This window comes from Patiria miniata, unplaced genomic scaffold (assembly GCF_015706575.1).
Source record: "Patiria miniata isolate m_02_andy unplaced genomic scaffold, ASM1570657v1 HiC_scaffold_8, whole genome shotgun sequence".
NCBI classification, from domain to species: domain Eukaryota; kingdom Metazoa; phylum Echinodermata; class Asteroidea; order Valvatida; family Asterinidae; genus Patiria; species Patiria miniata.
In genome coordinates this window covers 14,494,670-14,513,763 of record NW_024037075.1, presented here as the reverse complement: position 1 = coordinate 14,513,763, position 19,094 = coordinate 14,494,670, and positions in this window count along the sequence as shown.

Below are 19,094 nucleotides of genomic sequence, written 5' to 3'. Positions count from 1 at the left end.
ATCAACTTCCTACAACTTCCATCAAATTCCTACCAATTCCTTCAAATTCCTACAACTTCCTACAACTTCCTACAACTTCCTACAACTTCCTACAACTTCCTACAACTTCCTACAACTTCCTACAACTTCCATCAACTTCCATCAACTTCCTACAACTTCCTACAACTTTCATCAACTTCCATCAACTTCCTACAACTTCCAACAACTTCCTACAACTTCCATCAACTTCTACAACTTCCTACAACTTCCTACAACTTCCATCAACTTCCTACAACTTCCTACAACTTCCATCAAATTCCATCATCTTCCTACAACTTCCTACAACTTCCATCAACTTCCATCAACTTCCATCAAATTCCTACAACTTCCTACAACTTCCTACAATTTCCATCAACTTCCTACAACTTCCTACAACTTCCATCAACTTCCTACAACTTCCTACATTTTCCTACAACTTCCATCAACTTCCATCAACTTCCATCAAATTCCTACAACTTCCTACAACTTCCATCAACTTCCTACAACTTCCTACAACTTCCTACAACTTCCATCAACTTCCATCAACTTCCATCAACTTCCATCAACTTCCTACAACTTCCTACAACTTCCTACAACTTCCTACATTTTCCTACAACTTCCATCAACTTCCATCAACTTCCATCAAATTCCTACAACTTCCATCAACTTCCATCAACTTCCTACAACTTTCATCAACTTCCATCTACTTCCATCAAATCCCTACAACTTCCTACAACTTCCTACAACTTCCTACAACTTCCATCAACTGCCATAAACTTCCATCAAAGTCCTACAACTTCCTACAACTTCCATCAACTTCCTACAACTTCCTACAACTTCCTACAACTTCCATCAACTTCCATCAACTTCCTACAACTTTCTACAACTTCCTACAACTTCCTACAACTTCCTACAACTTCCTACAACTTCCATCAACTTCCATCAACTTCCTACAACTTCCTACAACTTCCATCAACTTCCATCAACTTCCTACAACTTCCATCAAATTCCTACCAATTCCTTCAAATTCCTACAACTTCCTACAACTTCCTACAACTTCCTACAACTTCCTACAACTTCCTACAACTTCCTACAACTTCCTACAACTTCCATCAACTTCCTACAACTTCCATAAACTTCCTACAACTTCCTACAACTTCCATCAAATTCCATCAACTTCCTACAACTTCCATCAACTTCCATCAACTTCCATCAAATCCCTACAACTTCCTACAACTTCCATCAACTTCCATCAACTTCCTACAACTTCCATAAACTTCCTACAACTTCCTACAACTTCCATCAAATTCCATCAACTTCCTACAACTTCCATCAACTTCCATCAACTTCCATAAACTTCCTACAACTTCCTACAACTTCCATCAAATTCCATCAACTTCCTACAACTTCCATCAACATCCATCAACTTCCATCAAATCCCTACAACTTCCTACAACTTCCTACAACTTCGATTAACTTCCATCAACTTCCTACAACTTCCTACAACTTCCATCAAATTCCATCATCTTCCTACAACTTCCTACAACTTCCATCAACTTCCTACAACTTCCTACAACTTCCATCAACTTCCTACAACTTCCTACATTCTCCTACAACTTCCATCAACTTCCATCAACTTCCATCAAATCCCTACAACTTCCTACAACTTCCATCAACTTCCTACAACTTCCTACAAATTCCATCAAATTCCATCAACTTCCTACAACTTCCATCAACTTCCATCAAATCCCTACAACTTCCTACAACTTCCATCACCTTCCATCAACTTCCTACAACTTCCTACAAATTCCATCAAATTCCATCAACTTCCTACAACTTCCATCAACTTCCATCAACTTCCATCAACTTCCATCAAATCCCTACAACTTCCTACAACTTCCTACAACTTCCATCAACTTCCATCAACTTCCTACAACTTCCTACAACTTCCTACAACTTCCATCAAATTCCATCAACTTCCTACAACTTCCATCAACTTCCATCAACTTCCATCAAATCCCTACAACTTCCTACAACTTTCTACAACTTCCATCAACTTCCATAAATTTCCTACAACTTCCATCAAATTCCATCAACTTCCTACAATTTCCATCAACTTCCATCAACTTCCATCAAATCCCTACAACTTCCTACAACTTCCTACAACTTCCTACAACTTCCTACAACTTCCATCAACTTCCATAAATTTCCTACAACTTCCATCAAATTCCATCAACTTCCTACAACTTCCATCAACTTCCATCAACTTCCATCAAATCCCTACAACTTCCTACAACTTCCTACAACTTCCTACAACTTCCATTAACTTCCATCAACTTCCTACAACTTCCTACAACTTCCATCAAATTCCATCAACTTCCTACAACTTCTATCAACTTCCATCAAATCCCTACAACTTCCTACAATTTCCTACAACTTCCACCAACTTCGATCAACTTCCTACAACTTCTTACAACTTCCTACAACTTCCATCAAATTCCATCAACTTCCTACAACTTCCATCAACTTCCATCAACTTCCATCAAATCCCTACAACTTCCTACAACTTCCATCAACTTCCTACAACTTCCTACAAATTCCATCAAATTCCATCAACTTCCTACAACTTCCATCAACTTCCATCAAATCCCTACAACTTCCTACAACTTCCATCACCTTCCATCAACTTCCTACAACTTCCTACAAATTCCATCAAATTCCATCAACTTCCTACAACTTCCATCAACTTCCATCAACTTCCATCAACTTCCATCAAATCCCTACAACTTCCTACAACTTCCTACAACTTCCATCAACTTCCATCAACTTCCTACAACTTCCTACAACTTCCATCAAATTCCATCAACTTCCTACAACTTCCATCAACTTCCATCAACTTCCATCAAATCCCTACAACTTCCTACAACTTTCTACAACTTCCATCAACTTCCATAAATTTCCTACAACTTCCATCAAATTCCATCAACTTCCTACAACTTCCATCAACTTCCATCAACTTCCATCAAATCCCTACAACTTCCTACAACTTCCTACAACTTCCTACAACTTCCATCAACTTCCATAAATTTCCTACAACTTCCATCAAATTCCATCAACTTCCTACAACTTCCATCAACTTCCATCAACTTCCATCAAATCCCTACAACTTCCTACAACTTCCTACAACTTCCTACAACTTCCATTAACTTCCATCAACTTCCTACAACTTCCTACAACTTCCTACAACTTCCTACAACTTCCTACAACTTCCATCAACTTCCATCAACTTCCTACAACTTCCTACAACTTTCATCAACTTCCATCAACTTCCTACAACTTCCAACAACTTCCTACAACTTCCATCAACTTCTACAACTTCCTACAACTTCCTACAACTTCCATCAACTTCCTACAACTTCCTACAACTTCCATCAAATTCCATCATCTTCCTACAACTTCCTACAACTTCCATCAACTTCCATCAACTTCCATCAAATTCCTACAACTTCCTACAACTTCCTACAATTTCCATCAACTTCCTACAACTTCCTACAACTTCCATCAACTTCCTACAACTTCCTACATTTTCCTACAACTTCCATCAACTTCCATCAACTTCCATCAAATTCCTACAACTTCCTACAACTTCCATCAACTTCCTACAACTTCCTACAACTTCCTACAACTTCCATCAACTTCCATCAACTTCCATCAACTTCCATCAACTTCCTACAACTTCCTACAACTTCCTACAACTTCCTACATTTTCCTACAACTTCCATCAACTTCCATCAACTTCCATCAAATTCCTACAACTTCCATCAACTTCCATCAACTTCCTACAACTTTCATCAACTTCCATCTACTTCCATCAAATCCCTACAACTTCCTACAACTTCCTACAACTTCCTACAACTTCCATCAACTGCCATAAACTTCCATCAAAGTCCTACAACTTCCTACAACTTCCATCAACTTCCTACAACTTCCTACAACTTCCTACAACTTCCATCAACTTCCATCAACTTCCTACAACTTTCTACAACTTCCTACAACTTCCTACAACTTCCTACAACTTCCTACAACTTCCATCAACTTCCATCAACTTCCTACAACTTCCTACAACTTCCATCAACTTCCATCAACTTCCTACAACTTCCATCAAATTCCTACCAATTCCTTCAAATTCCTACAACTTCCTACAACTTCCTACAACTTCCTACAACTTCCTACAACTTCCTACAACTTCCTACAACTTCCTACAACTTCCATCAACTTCCTACAACTTCCATAAACTTCCTACAACTTCCTACAACTTCCATCAAATTCCATCAACTTCCTACAACTTCCATCAACTTCCATCAACTTCCATCAAATCCCTACAACTTCCTACAACTTCCATCAACTTCCATCAACTTCCTACAACTTCCATAAACTTCCTACAACTTCCTACAACTTCCATCAAATTCCATCAACTTCCTACAACTTCCATCAACTTCCATCAACTTCCATAAACTTCCTACAACTTCCTACAACTTCCATCAAATTCCATCAACTTCCTACAACTTCCATCAACATCCATCAACTTCCATCAAATCCCTACAACTTCCTACAACTTCCTACAACTTCGATTAACTTCCATCAACTTCCTACAACTTCCTACAACTTCCATCAAATTCCATCATCTTCCTACAACTTCCTACAACTTCCATCAACTTCCTACAACTTCCTACAACTTCCATCAACTTCCTACAACTTCCTACATTCTCCTACAACTTCCATCAACTTCCATCAACTTCCATCAAATCCCTACAACTTCCTACAACTTCCATCAACTTCCTACAACTTCCTACAAATTCCATCAAATTCCATCAACTTCCTACAACTTCCATCAACTTCCATCAAATCCCTACAACTTCCTACAACTTCCATCACCTTCCATCAACTTCCTACAACTTCCTACAAATTCCATCAAATTCCATCAACTTCCTACAACTTCCATCAACTTCCATCAACTTCCATCAACTTCCATCAAATCCCTACAACTTCCTACAACTTCCTACAACTTCCATCAACTTCCATCAACTTCCTACAACTTCCTACAACTTCCTACAACTTCCATCAAATTCCATCAACTTCCTACAACTTCCATCAACTTCCATCAACTTCCATCAAATCCCTACAACTTCCTACAACTTTCTACAACTTCCATCAACTTCCATAAATTTCCTACAACTTCCATCAAATTCCATCAACTTCCTACAATTTCCATCAACTTCCATCAACTTCCATCAAATCCCTACAACTTCCTACAACTTCCTACAACTTCCTACAACTTCCTACAACTTCCATCAACTTCCATAAATTTCCTACAACTTCCATCAAATTCCATCAACTTCCTACAACTTCCATCAACTTCCATCAACTTCCATCAAATCCCTACAACTTCCTACAACTTCCTACAACTTCCTACAACTTCCATTAACTTCCATCAACTTCCTACAACTTCCTACAACTTCCATCAAATTCCATCAACTTCCTACAACTTCTATCAACTTCCATCAAATCCCTACAACTTCCTACAATTTCCTACAACTTCCACCAACTTCGATCAACTTCCTACAACTTCTTACAACTTCCTACAACTTCCATCAAATTCCATCAACTTCCTACAACTTCCATCAACTTCCATCAACTTCCATCAAATCCCTACAACTTCCTACAACTTCCATCAACTTCCTACAACTTCCTACAAATTCCATCAAATTCCATCAACTTCCTACAACTTCCATCAACTTCCATCAAATCCCTACAACTTCCTACAACTTCCATCACCTTCCATCAACTTCCTACAACTTCCTACAAATTCCATCAAATTCCATCAACTTCCTACAACTTCCATCAACTTCCATCAACTTCCATCAACTTCCATCAAATCCCTACAACTTCCTACAACTTCCTACAACTTCCATCAACTTCCATCAACTTCCTACAACTTCCATCAACTTCCTACAACTTCCATCAACTTCCATCAACTTCCATCAACTTCCTACAACTTCCATCACCTTCCATCAACTTCCTACAACTTCCTACCAATTCCATCAAATTCCATCAACTTCCTACAACTTCCATCAACTTCCATCAACTTCCATCAACTTCCATCAAATCCCTACAACTTCCTACAACTTCCTACAACTTCCATCAACTTCCATCAACTTCCTACAACTTCCTACAACTTCCATCAACTTCCATCAACTTCCTACAACTTCCTACAACTTCCATCAACTTCCATCAACTTCCTACAACTTCCATCAAATTCCTACCAATTCCTTCAAATTCCTACAACTTCCTACAACTTCCTACAACTTCCTACAACTTCCTACAACTTCCTACAACTTCCTACAACTTCCTACAACTTCCATCAACTTCCATCAACTTCCTACAACTTCCTACAACTTTCATCAACTTCCATCAACTTCCTACAACTTCCAACAACTTCCTACAACTTCCATCAACTTCTACAACTTCCTACAACTTTCTACAACTTCCATCAACTTCCTACAACTTCCTACAACTTCCATCAAATTCCATCATCTTCCTACAACTTCCTACAACTTCCATCAACTTCCATCAACTTCCTACAACTTCTATCAACTTCCATCAAATCCCTACAACTTCCTACAATTTCCTACAACTTCCACCAACTTCGATCAACTTCCTACAACTTCTTACAACTTCCTACAACTTCCATCAAATTCCATCAACTTCCTACAACTTCCATCAACTTCCATCAACTTCCATCAAATCCCTACAACTTCCTACAACTTCCATCAACTTCCTACAACTTCCTACAACTTCCTACAACTTCCTACAACTTCCTACAACTTCCATCAACTTCCATCAACTTCCTACAACTTCCTACAACTTTCATCAACTTCCATCAACTTCCTACAACTTCCAACAACTTCCTACAACTTCCATCAACTTCTACAACTTCCTACAACTTCCTACAACTTCCATCAACTTCCTACAACTTCCTACAACTTCCATCAAATTCCATCATCTTCCTACAACTTCCTACAACTTCCATCAACTTCCATCAACTTCCATCAAATCCCTACAACTTCCTACAATTTCCTACAACTTCCACCAACTTCGATCAACTTCCTACAACTTCTTACAACTTCCTACAACTTCCATCAAATTCCATCAACTTCCTACAACTTCCATCAACTTCCATCAACTTCCATCAAATCCCTACAACTTCCTACAACTTCCATCAACTTCCATCAACTTCCTACAACTTCCATAAACTTCCTACAACTTCCTACAACTTCCATCAAATTCCATCAACTTCCTACAACTTCCATCAACTTCCATCAACTTCCATCAAATCCCTACAACTTCCTACAACTTCCTACAACTTCGATTAACTTCCATCAACTTCCTACAACTTCCTACAACTTCCATCAAATTCCATCATCTTCCTACAACTTCCTACAACTTCTATCAACTTCCATCAACTTCCATCAAATTCCTACAACTTCCTACAACTTCCTACAATTTCCATCAACTTCCTACAACTTCCTACAACTTCCATCGACTTCTATCAACTTCCATCAAATCCCTACAACTTCCTACAATTTCCTACAACTTCCATCAACTTCGATCAACTTCCTACAACTTCTTACAACTTCCTACAACTTCCATCAAATTCCATCAACTTCCTACAACTTCCATCAACTTCCATCAACTTCCATCAAATCCCTACAACTTCCTACAACTTCCATCAACTTCCATCAACTTCCTACAACTTCCATAAACTTCCTACAACTTCCTACAACTTCCATCAAATTCCATCAACTTCCTACAACTTCCATCAACTTCCATCAACTTCCATCAAATCCCTACAACTTCCTACAACTTCCTACAACTTCGATTAACTTCCATCAACTTCCTACAACTTCCTACAACTTCCATCAAATTCCATCATCTTCCTACAACTTCCTACAACTTCCATCAACTTCCTACAACTTCCTACAACTTCCTACAAATCCCTACAACTTCCTACAACTTCCTACAACTTCCTACAACTTCCATCAACTTCCATCAAATTCCTACAACTTCCTACAACTTCCATCAACTTCCTACAACTTCCTACAACTTCCTACAACTTCCATCAACTTCCATCAACTTCCTACAACTTCCTACAACTTCCTACAACTTCCATCAACTTCCATCAACTTCCATCAACTTCCATCAACTTCCTACAACTTCCTACAACTCCCTACAACTTCCTACATTTTCCTACAACTTCCATCAACTTCCATCAACTTCCATCAAATTCCTACAACTTCCATCAACTTCCATCAACTTCCTACAACTTCCATCAACTTCCATCTACGTCCATCAAATCCCTACAACTTCCTACAACTTCCTACAACTTCCTACAACTTCCATCAACTGCCATCAACTTCCATCATTTTCCATCAACTTCCATCAACTTCCATCAACTTCCTACAACTTCCTACAACTTCCTACAACTTCCTACATTTTCCTACAACTTCCATCAACTTCCATCAACTTCCATCAAATTCCTACAACTTCCATCAACTTCCATCAACTTCCTACAACTTCCATCAACTTCCATCTACGTCCATCAAATCCCTACAACTTCCTACAACTTCCTACAACTTCCTACAACTTCCATCAACTTCCATCAAATTCCTACAACTTCCTACAACTTCCATCAACTTCCTACAACTTCCTACAACTTCCTACAACTTCCATCAACTTCCATCAACTTCCTACAACTTCCTACAACTTCCTACAACTTCCTACAACTTCCTACAACTTCCTACAACTTCCATCAACTTCCATCAACTTCCTACAACTTCCTACAACTTCCATCAACTTCCATCAACTTCCTACAACTTCCATCAAATTCCGACCAATTCCTTCAAATTCCTACAACTTCCTACAACTTCCTACAACTTCCTACAACTTCCTACAACTTCCTACAACTTCCTACAACTTCCTACAACTTCCATCAACTTCCATCAACTTCCTACAACTTCCTACAACTTTCATCAACTTCCATCAACTTCCTACAACTTCCAACAACTTCCTACAACTTCCATCAACTTCTACAACTTCCTACAACTTCCTACAACTTCCATCAACTTCCTACAACTTCCTACAACTTCCATCAAATTCCATTATCTTCCTACAACTTCCTACAACTTCCATCAACTTCCATCAACTTCCATCAAATTCCTACAACTTCCTACAACTTCCTACAATTTTTCATCAACTTCCTACAACTTCCTACAACTTCCATCAACTTCCTACAACTTCCTACATTTTCCTACAACTTCCATCAACTTCCATCAACTTCCATCAAATTCCTACAACTTCCTACAACTTCCATCAACTTCCTACAACTTCCTACAACTTCCTACAACTTCCATCAACTTCCATCAACTTCCATCAACTTCCATCAACTTCCTACAACTTCCTACAACTTCCTACAACTTCCTACATTTTCCTACAACTTCCATCAACTTCCATCAACTTCCATCAAATTCCTACAACTTCCATCAACTTCCATCAACTTCCTACAACTTTCATCAACTTCCATCTACTTCCATCAAATCCCTACAACTTCCTACAACTTCCTTCAACTTCCTACAACTTCCATCAACTGCCATAAACTTCCATCAAAGTCCTACAACTTCCTACAACTTCCATCAACTTCCTACAACTTCCTACAACTTCCTACAACTTCCATCAACTTCCATCAACTTCCTACAACTTTCTACAACTTCCTACAACTTCCTACAACTTCCTACAACTTCCTACAACTTCCATCAACTTCCATCAACTTCCTACAACTTCCTACAACTTCCATCAACTTCCATCAACTTCCTACAACTTCCATCAAATTCCTACCAATTCCTTCAAATTCCTACAACTTCCTACAACTTCCTACAACTTCCTACAACTTCCTACAACTTCCTACAACTTCCTACAACTTCCATCAACTTCCATCAACTTCCTACAACTTCCTACAACTTTCATCAACTTCCATCAACTTCCTACAACTTCCAACAACTTCCTACAACTTCCATCAACTTCTACAACTTCCTACAACTTCCTACAAGTTTCTACAACTTCCTACAACTTCCTACAACTTCCTACAACTTCCTACAACTTCCTACAACTTCCTACAACTTCCTACAACTTCCTACAACTTCCATCAACTTCCATCAACTTCCTACAACTTCCTACAACTTCCTACAACTTCCTACAACAACTTCCTACAATTTCCTACAACAACTTCCTACAACAACTTCCTACAACTTCCTACAATTTCCTTCAACTTCCTACAACAATTTCGTACAACTTCCTACAACGTCCTACAACAACTTCCTACAACTTCCTACAACTTCCTACAACAACTTCCTACAACTTCCTACAACTTCCTGCAACAACTTCCTGCAACAACTTCCTGCAACAACTTCCTGCAACAACTTCCTGCAACAACTTCCTGCAACAACTTCCTGCAACAACTTCCTGCAACAACTTCCTGCAACAACTTCCTGCAACAACTTCCTGCAACAACTTCCTGCAACAACTTCCTACAACAACTTCCTACAACAACTTCCTACAACTTCCTACAACTTCCTACAACTTCCTACAACAACTTCCTACAACAACTTCCTACAACTTCCTACAACTTCCTACAACTTCCTACAACTTCCTACAACTTCCTACAACTTCCTACAACTGCTTAATTCCCCCTTCTCGTTCGCCCCACCCACCCACCCCATGTCAAGTTCATATATATATGCCCTTTTTTCCTGTTCTCACATCACTGTTTGCCATTTTTTTTTCAATAGACACTAGCTTTTATTCTACAACAGCGCATGCTCGGTGACATTGTTAATCAGTGTTGGAGCAAAGGCTTTGACCCTCAAGGCCAAGGCCAAGGCCAAGGCTTTGACCCTCAAGGCCAAGGCCAAGACCATGGCTTTGACCATCAAGCCTCAAGGCCAAGGCCAAGACTTAACCCTCAAGGCCAAGGCCAAGGCCAAGGCCCTGTTTTATGAAATGACCACTGATATTGAACTAATTATAGTCACATGAGTGACACATCATCTCGCAAGGGCGGATCCAGAACACAATTTTTTCGGGGGGGAGGGCAAAGAAATTTTGGTCTCCCCCCCAAAAAAAAGTGGGTCAAAAATTTACGGCTTGGGCTTCGGGGCTAGATTAAGGGCGCCGAAAAAATTTTGGATTCGAGATGCTCGGTGGTGCGATTTGAGGCAATTTCTGACCATTTTAACCGATGTTTTTGAGGAAAAGATGGTGGTGTACTCATTGCCTGCCTTTATTACGACGTCACATAAAAAATGGCTTGGTTTTTTTGGGGGGGGGCATGGCCCCTTTTGGCCCCCTGATTAAAGAAATGTTGTTCTTCGTAACGAGCAATTCGTGATGATAATATCATCACGAATTGCTCGTTACGAAGAACAACATTTCTTTAATTGCAATCAACATGATCGCATAAGCCTACACCGTTTTATGACTGCACTGTATCTACCGGGTATTAAAGTATAAGTTCAGGTCTTCAATATGGTTAAACTAAACAAAATAATGATTTACTTCTATATTGACACACAATGCTCCCAAGTGTAACAAAAGGGATCCAAGAAACTGATTTGGGAAATTATTATTTGCTGGCCCAACATGATCAGAAATATCAGCATTATCTAAAACAGATACATGCAAATCTTTAGCACTTATCAGGGAGACATATAAGACCAATCAGATCTATTCCATAGTTATATGCAATTAAAGTGATCATCTCATTAGCCACACAAGTGTACGGAATATTTTTGGAGCAAATCTACTACAATGGTAAAATGTGATGCTAAAAAAGTGGAAGTGTGCCCAACACACAAATCTATAGGGTGCTTCTCTCCTCCATGGTAATACGATTAAAATGGTAACAGCAAAATTTCGAACAGATTTATCTGGAAAATGTGAAAATGTAATGGGCCTTGAAGAGCCTTGACTCAAAATTGCAAGGCCCTGAACCCTCAAGGCCAAGGCCAAGGCCAAGGCTTTTGCTCCAAGCCTCGAGGCCAAGGCCAAGGCCCTAAAATCCAGCCTTAAGGCAGCCTTAAGGCCAAGGCCCAGCATCAAGGCACTACATCACTGTTGTTAATATTCATTACCTATTTCAATTTCAACTCCCACTTTGATCAACAAGTCCCTATCCTTTCTTACCCTTCTTAGGCTATAACTCGACAATATCCGTCTTGTTAATACTGCGCTATATTCTACCATTTATTGAACAACAGTTTCAAAAGTACACTAGCTTGTCATCTTTCGTCACAATAGCATCAATTGTTGCATTTAAAACAGACTGAGTATTCTTCATCTACTGACAAACATTTTCCTCATAACTCTTTCACAAAACCACCAAACGTGTACTTTCCATTTACAAGCACAATAATAAGCATTTGCGTAAACATTACACAAGCAGAGTATCATCCAGCCATTATCTTTGTTTGGCCAAAATAGTGTACCAAATGCAATTGATGACAAAATATGGTACCGAGAAAAAACGTGCACTTTTGTATACGTGTGAGTTTCGTGTCAACCACAACTTGCACGTATACAAAAGTGCAACTGTTTTCGGTATCATTTGTCAGAAATTGCATGAATTCGTACACATCATCACTCTTTTGGGCATAAGAAAGTATGGCTGGAATGATCAGGAATGTCTGTACTGATTAGTCGTTAGTTGAGCGAGAGGTGCTCAGTAGTTTTTGAGTTAAAAAAGGATTGAAAGGCGGGGACTTTCTAGTTACATTTACAGTTCTGATGGAGAGAAAACAAATTATCAGGGAAGATTGGGCTTGGAAGAGTGACTGTCCTCGCAACAAAATCTTAACAAAGTACTGTATTTCAACCAAAGTGTTGCCCGTTGGGAAGTTTTTAAGAAGCTAAAGCAGTTTCATCCCCTCCCGCCAAAATAATTAATGGAACAACACATAATTAATTACGCTAGATATTATTTTTGGCACTCTACCCAAACAAGCCAAAATTCTCAACGTTTTAAGGAAGTCACAGTACAGAAAATAATCATTTCCAGACTTCAAAACGTCTCAGGTCAGTTATTATAGCCATGATCAGTGAATGGTAGGAATGTGTATTGTGATGCTTTCGTGGGTGCTTTGTGTTAAGATCCATATAAATACGCTCCAATTTTCAAACCAGTCATCCGCTTGAAAACAGCAACAGCGGCGCCGGGTGCCTTCAGTTCACAGCTATTGCAGCGCTACTCTCGTCATGTTGACTACGACTTCCTGTGCTAAAGGGCGAACCTGTTGTAAAGACCGTAAGTTCCCTCTTGCACTTTGGGACTCTTTTGTTTGTCATTAACTCGGTGACAAAAAGTTAACATTTTGTGATTATGACTGGGAATTATTTTTCTTCTATTTCGAGCTCAATGGTTATGACCTTAATTGGGCATGTCAGGTTCGGCATTGACGATTACATTTGATGGTGGTAACATAGACTAGTTTTTATTCTTGCAATGTTTTTTGTTTGCCACAGTTTCCGTAAATATATTACAATCTTTTTATGTTATGATATTATGATCCAATATTGGAATGTGTTTTCTTCATTCATTGTCTCCCATTAAAAGTGACTTTCATTCGAATCGGAATTTTAATCAATACACTTTTTTGCACACCTCCTGGATTGTCCTAGATCATTTGCAACACCAGTGGTGACGTGTCAGGGTGCACACCTGTTAATAGGCCTAAACCCATCCGCCGAGCTCATGAAAAGCAGTTATACCCTCAAAATATTCTATATTAGAGAGTTCTGAGGGCCGTAAAATTGGGGAATTAAAAAAAATATGGCAATGAACCACTGGCCCAGACTTGGGACTTCCAATTCTGAGCACTTTGGATGCAATGGAGCTCGAAAGTGGCGCTATTTTTTTCATGATGTAGAGGGATCGTTTTTCAAGATGGCTACTTTTTTTCCGCTTTGGGAAAATAGGGGTCGTCTTCTTTGGGTAAGAATTTCACGAAAAGACAGTAACGGGTCAACCCACCAAAAATTGAAAAGAAAAGAAAACTGAGATGACATTTCGATCACCATTTCTGTGTGCAGCTTAAATACATGTGAGAGTTCTGAGTATTTTTAAAAGAGTTTAGAAGTATGGGCATTTAGCACTAGTGTCTATGGGAATTTTAATACACTGTTGCACCCGTAGGGACACTCCGTATTTTCTCGTCATGTCAACACAGTTATTGTGAAATTGGGAACTCAAGATATACACATTGTATTGCAATGACATTTCCTGTAATATTTTGCCATGGTATTTGACACCAAACTCTAGAATCTTGACAGGAACTGCCGAAAAATGAATGTAATATAATACATCGTGAAAACTAATTGCACCAAATTTCAATTTAATCCATTTTGTATTTCTTGAGTGGTTCATCGGAAACGAGGTTGTTCATTTTGTTCAGTTGTGCAGCATCTGTGTTGATGCGTTGTTGAGACCACTATTTATGTGGCGCGCCCTCTATTATAGTGGTCTCGATCTCCACAACCAAACTCGATTTGGGGCCAACAATTCAAGAAATACACGTTACATTAAACTGAATTTTCGCACACTCATTTTGCATGATGTTTGACATCAAAAGATTTAATTTCATAAAAAAACGTCCAATAATCAAGATATTATGACCGTAACACTGCTGAGTTTTCTTTGCGACAAGTACAATCCTAATGCAAGTCAACATGGATTTTTAACGTTTAAAACACTAGATTGTTACGATCATATTATATTTATAGCTCCACGGTTTCTCACGCCATTCAAACTACTTATGCTACACATCGTGAAAACTAATTGCACCAAATTTCAGTTTAATCCATTTTGTATTTCTTGAGTAGTTCATCGGAAACGAGGTTGTTCTTTTTGTTCAGTTGTGAAGCATCTGTGTTGATGCGTTGTTGAGACCACTATTTATGTGGCGCGCCCTCTATTATAGTGCGTTTATGTCTTTGGTGGTTTGTGCCATTGATCTGAGACTGTGTTATAGGGTGCAGACCAGTAAATCGGTCCGAAATTGCCTGCGCCGGCCAAATCACGATTTGCATGCCCTCAAAATCTTCGGTATTTGAGCATGCTGTGGGCCATGAACTTGAGGGTTTGTAAAAAATATGGGTGGAAGCCGTGCACAGGACTGGGAGCTTGCAGTTCTGTGTAATTTTGATGTAATTTGGACCCTAAAAGCGCTCTATTTTGCAATGGAGTGTAGGCATCGTTTTTCAAAATGGCGATGGGCTTCAGGACTATTTTCAGGGGTGATCATCTTCAGATGGACATTTCTCCTAAAAATCATCAGTTGACCCCCCGAAAATTGAAAACAAAATGAAAGATGATGAAATAAGTTTGAATTTGATGTGTGTCTCGAACACCTTGGAGAGTTGTGAGTATTTTTCCCGAATTTTTGAAGTGGGAGCATTTACCATTGGGGTCTATGGAAGTTTATTTGTCTGCTACCACAATGGTTTGGTGCAATCAATGAAACGTGTTTGGCGCCCTCAATATTGAGGGCGCCAAACACAGTTTAATTGCCAAACACGCAGCAGCTGTCTTGCTTGGTGTGTAGTTTGTTTACCTTTCTGCGTTTGTGATTATGGGTCTTTGGTTGAGACCCTCCCACTCCAGTTTCATGCTCTTATTTCATTATCATATTTCTAATATTCATAGGACTGCAGACATGGTGTACAACCTCTGTCTCTCCGTTCCTTTGGAATATTGAGGAGTCTTTGGAACTCGCGTTTACTTCTGAAGTTCTGGCATGTGTAGCTAGCAAACCTTCACGTGGGCTTGATCATCTTCTGTTGTTGTTGGATGAGCCATACTCATAGCCAATGTCATCGCCGATCGCATCATTTCGCATGTCATGACGGCGGTGCAGATAATCCCAAGGTAGAAAAGTTCCCTTGATGTCAGTGTTTGCCTAAATGTTGTATCCTGACGACACTTCTGTGATTGTGGGTGTGTGTGTCTGAGTTTGTCTTTACATTCACTTGTGAACAAAAGATGTCCACATAATGCAGGTTGTGTTGACGTTATGTGGACTAAGCCGTGTCCACATAACGTTTTGCCTAGCTGGAGTTACCCAGCCCTGAGTTTTATCATTGGGTTGTCATCTAGGGCTGGAGCGAGTTTTTCTCGTAACTTGTAGTATAGGCAAAAATTTTGGAAAATGTTCAATTTTGTCCCCGTTACACACTAATTGCAACATGACTGTTTCATGCACTAATATGAGGTTTACCACTCGCATCACAGCTTTGGTACTGGAACCGCAACCGATTGTGCATGAAACAGTCATCGGGTGTTACGCTTCCACGTGACGTCATGCGCCAACAGCTAGCGCAGCCGGCAAAAACGAGTAGTTGACAGCGCTCTGTGCCCGATAATCGACCGCCATTCATTGTACACAACTTTTTTTTGTGCACAAACCAATTGCAGTCCTGGCCATGCCAGCAAGGTTGTCAGGTTAGCGGTTATTCCTCCTGTTTTCACTGCAATTGTAGGCTGAATCTTCATCGTGGATCGTTTTTTACTTCAAGGACCTGTGTAATGGTTATTCCAGGCAAGTTTGGGGTGAGTTGCAGTTGCAAAATACGGGGACAAAATTGAACATTTTCCAAAAAATTTTGCCTATACTACAAGTTACGAGAAAAACTCGCTCCAGCCCTAGATGACAACCCAATGATAAAACTCAGGGCTGGGTAACTCCAGCTACGTTTTGCCCATTCTGGAAAACAGGTTTAGAGCCTAAAGGCATTTTTGGGTTAGGTTTATCCTTAGCAGAATGTAGCCCCATAAATGTGGCCTATTTACTGGACTGCCTCCGTAAACATAGGCCACACTGACATCCACATGTACAAAAATCATATCGACTTGGCCACATTTTGATTTCCACATTTAGGCTTAGTTTGTGGGATTTTTTTGCTTTAGAAGCATATACTCACCCTCTTTATAGGCTAGTCAGAAAGTGCTGCCTTTTTCAGATGTCAAATTTTTGTGAAATTTCATGTTGAAATTTTGATACGCAAACGTGTAAAAATGAATCTGGAAATTTCACGAAAAATATACATCTGAAAAAGGCAGCACTTTCTGATTAGCCTATAAAGAGGGTGAGTATGCTTCTAACGCAAAAAAATCCTACAAACTAAGCCTAAATGTGAAAATCAAAATTTGGCAAAGTCGATACGATTTTTTGTACATGTGGATGTGTGGCCTATGTTTACGGAGGCAGTCCAGTAAATAGGCCACATTTATGGGGCTAAGCAGAATGAAGAGAAACACTATGGCCTATAGGGAATCATAGAAAAAAAATTGGGTTGAGAGAGTTTTCACAGTTTAAGTAAAGTTATTTTTTGTACCGAATTTTCTTAACTACACGAAAACAAAGGAATGTCCACATAGCATATGTAAAACTAACATGGGTATAGTCGTGTTTCCTAAAATGGCGCACTTCGAAGCTTACCCGACTTTCCTCGTGTACTGTTGCCAAACCTCTTTGTGGACAAACCTCAAATTCATGCAGTGAAATGCTGGTACTTTTACCTTATTAATGCTTGCTATTTAACCTCTGTGAACAAATTCGGTTTCATAAAATTTAATCCGAAATTCAAAAACGGTGGCATCCGGAAATTGGGCACAAATAGGCGGAGTGTTCCCTGACGTGGCACACTTGAATAAATCTTGGAAAATTCCAAATTAACACGTATAAAAAATATGGAGTAAGGTCTGGCATGTTTAAAGTAAAACCAATGGGCTTGTTTCATTGTTTTTGTCATGTAATGCTGCGGCCGGGTGATGAGGTAGAGGGTAGAGGGCGCTATTCAGGACTTTCTTCTGTCACCTTGCAAGATGTAATGATGCCAAGTCACTATAAATTTATATTTCCCGGATTTGTTTGTATCAAAGATATATAACCAGGCATCCTATCCTATCTACAAGGATGGGACTAATAAGGGAGCAAAGACACTTCTTCTTCAGTGAAACAATAATTTATTCTTAAAAACTCCAAGAGTTCTCTGAACCAATTTGACATCTTTATTTATAGGACTCAGCTATCATTGCTTGTTCATCTGTCATCCGCTACGAATACCGCAAAATCTTTGGTTGTATACACGTTGTCCGACGCAAACTGGTTAACCTATTTTTTTAACCTTCCCAGCAGGCATTTTTGGTCGATTTAACGTCTATCTGACGTCAGATTCCGACCAACTCCGACGTTGTTTTTTGGTTGCCGTAGTGGTTGTAAGTGTAAGTTTTTTAGACGTTGAAAACCTGACCAAATTCTAACGTCGATATGTGGTCAAAATTGTGACGTCGGTCTGACCATGATTAACTGCTAATCATGACCGAAAACTAACGTCCGATTATAGTCAAATTATGACGTCAGTCTGACCATGATTACCTGGTTACATGGACGTCTACAGGACGTCAGATTGTTGGTTGAATTTAGGTCAGAATATGGTTGAAAAAGTAAGTTATTTAGACGTCGAAAACCTGACCGAAATCTAACGTCCATATATAGTCAAATTATGACGTCAGTCTGACCATGATTTGTCTGGTTGAATGGACGTCGACAGGACGTCGCAGTTGAAGTTATTTAGACGTCGAAAAATGACCAAATTATAACGTCTGTGTGAGGTCAAAATTGACGTCTATCTGACCGTCGTAATAACGTCCTTTCAATGTTTGAATTCCATGATTGAAGTTAGGTCAGTACATGGTTGCAAATGTTATTTTTGTAGACATTGAATACTGTTATTTCGGTTGTGTAAAAATCAAACGGTTGTGTAATATATGAAGCTAGCAACCTGTTGTGTAAACCGTTGTTTACACAACTTGTGTATAATATTACACAACTTGTTCATTTTTTTTAATAAACTGGTTGGCTAGGTTCTTATAATACACAACCGAAATAACAGTGAAAAAAGTAAGTTTTCTA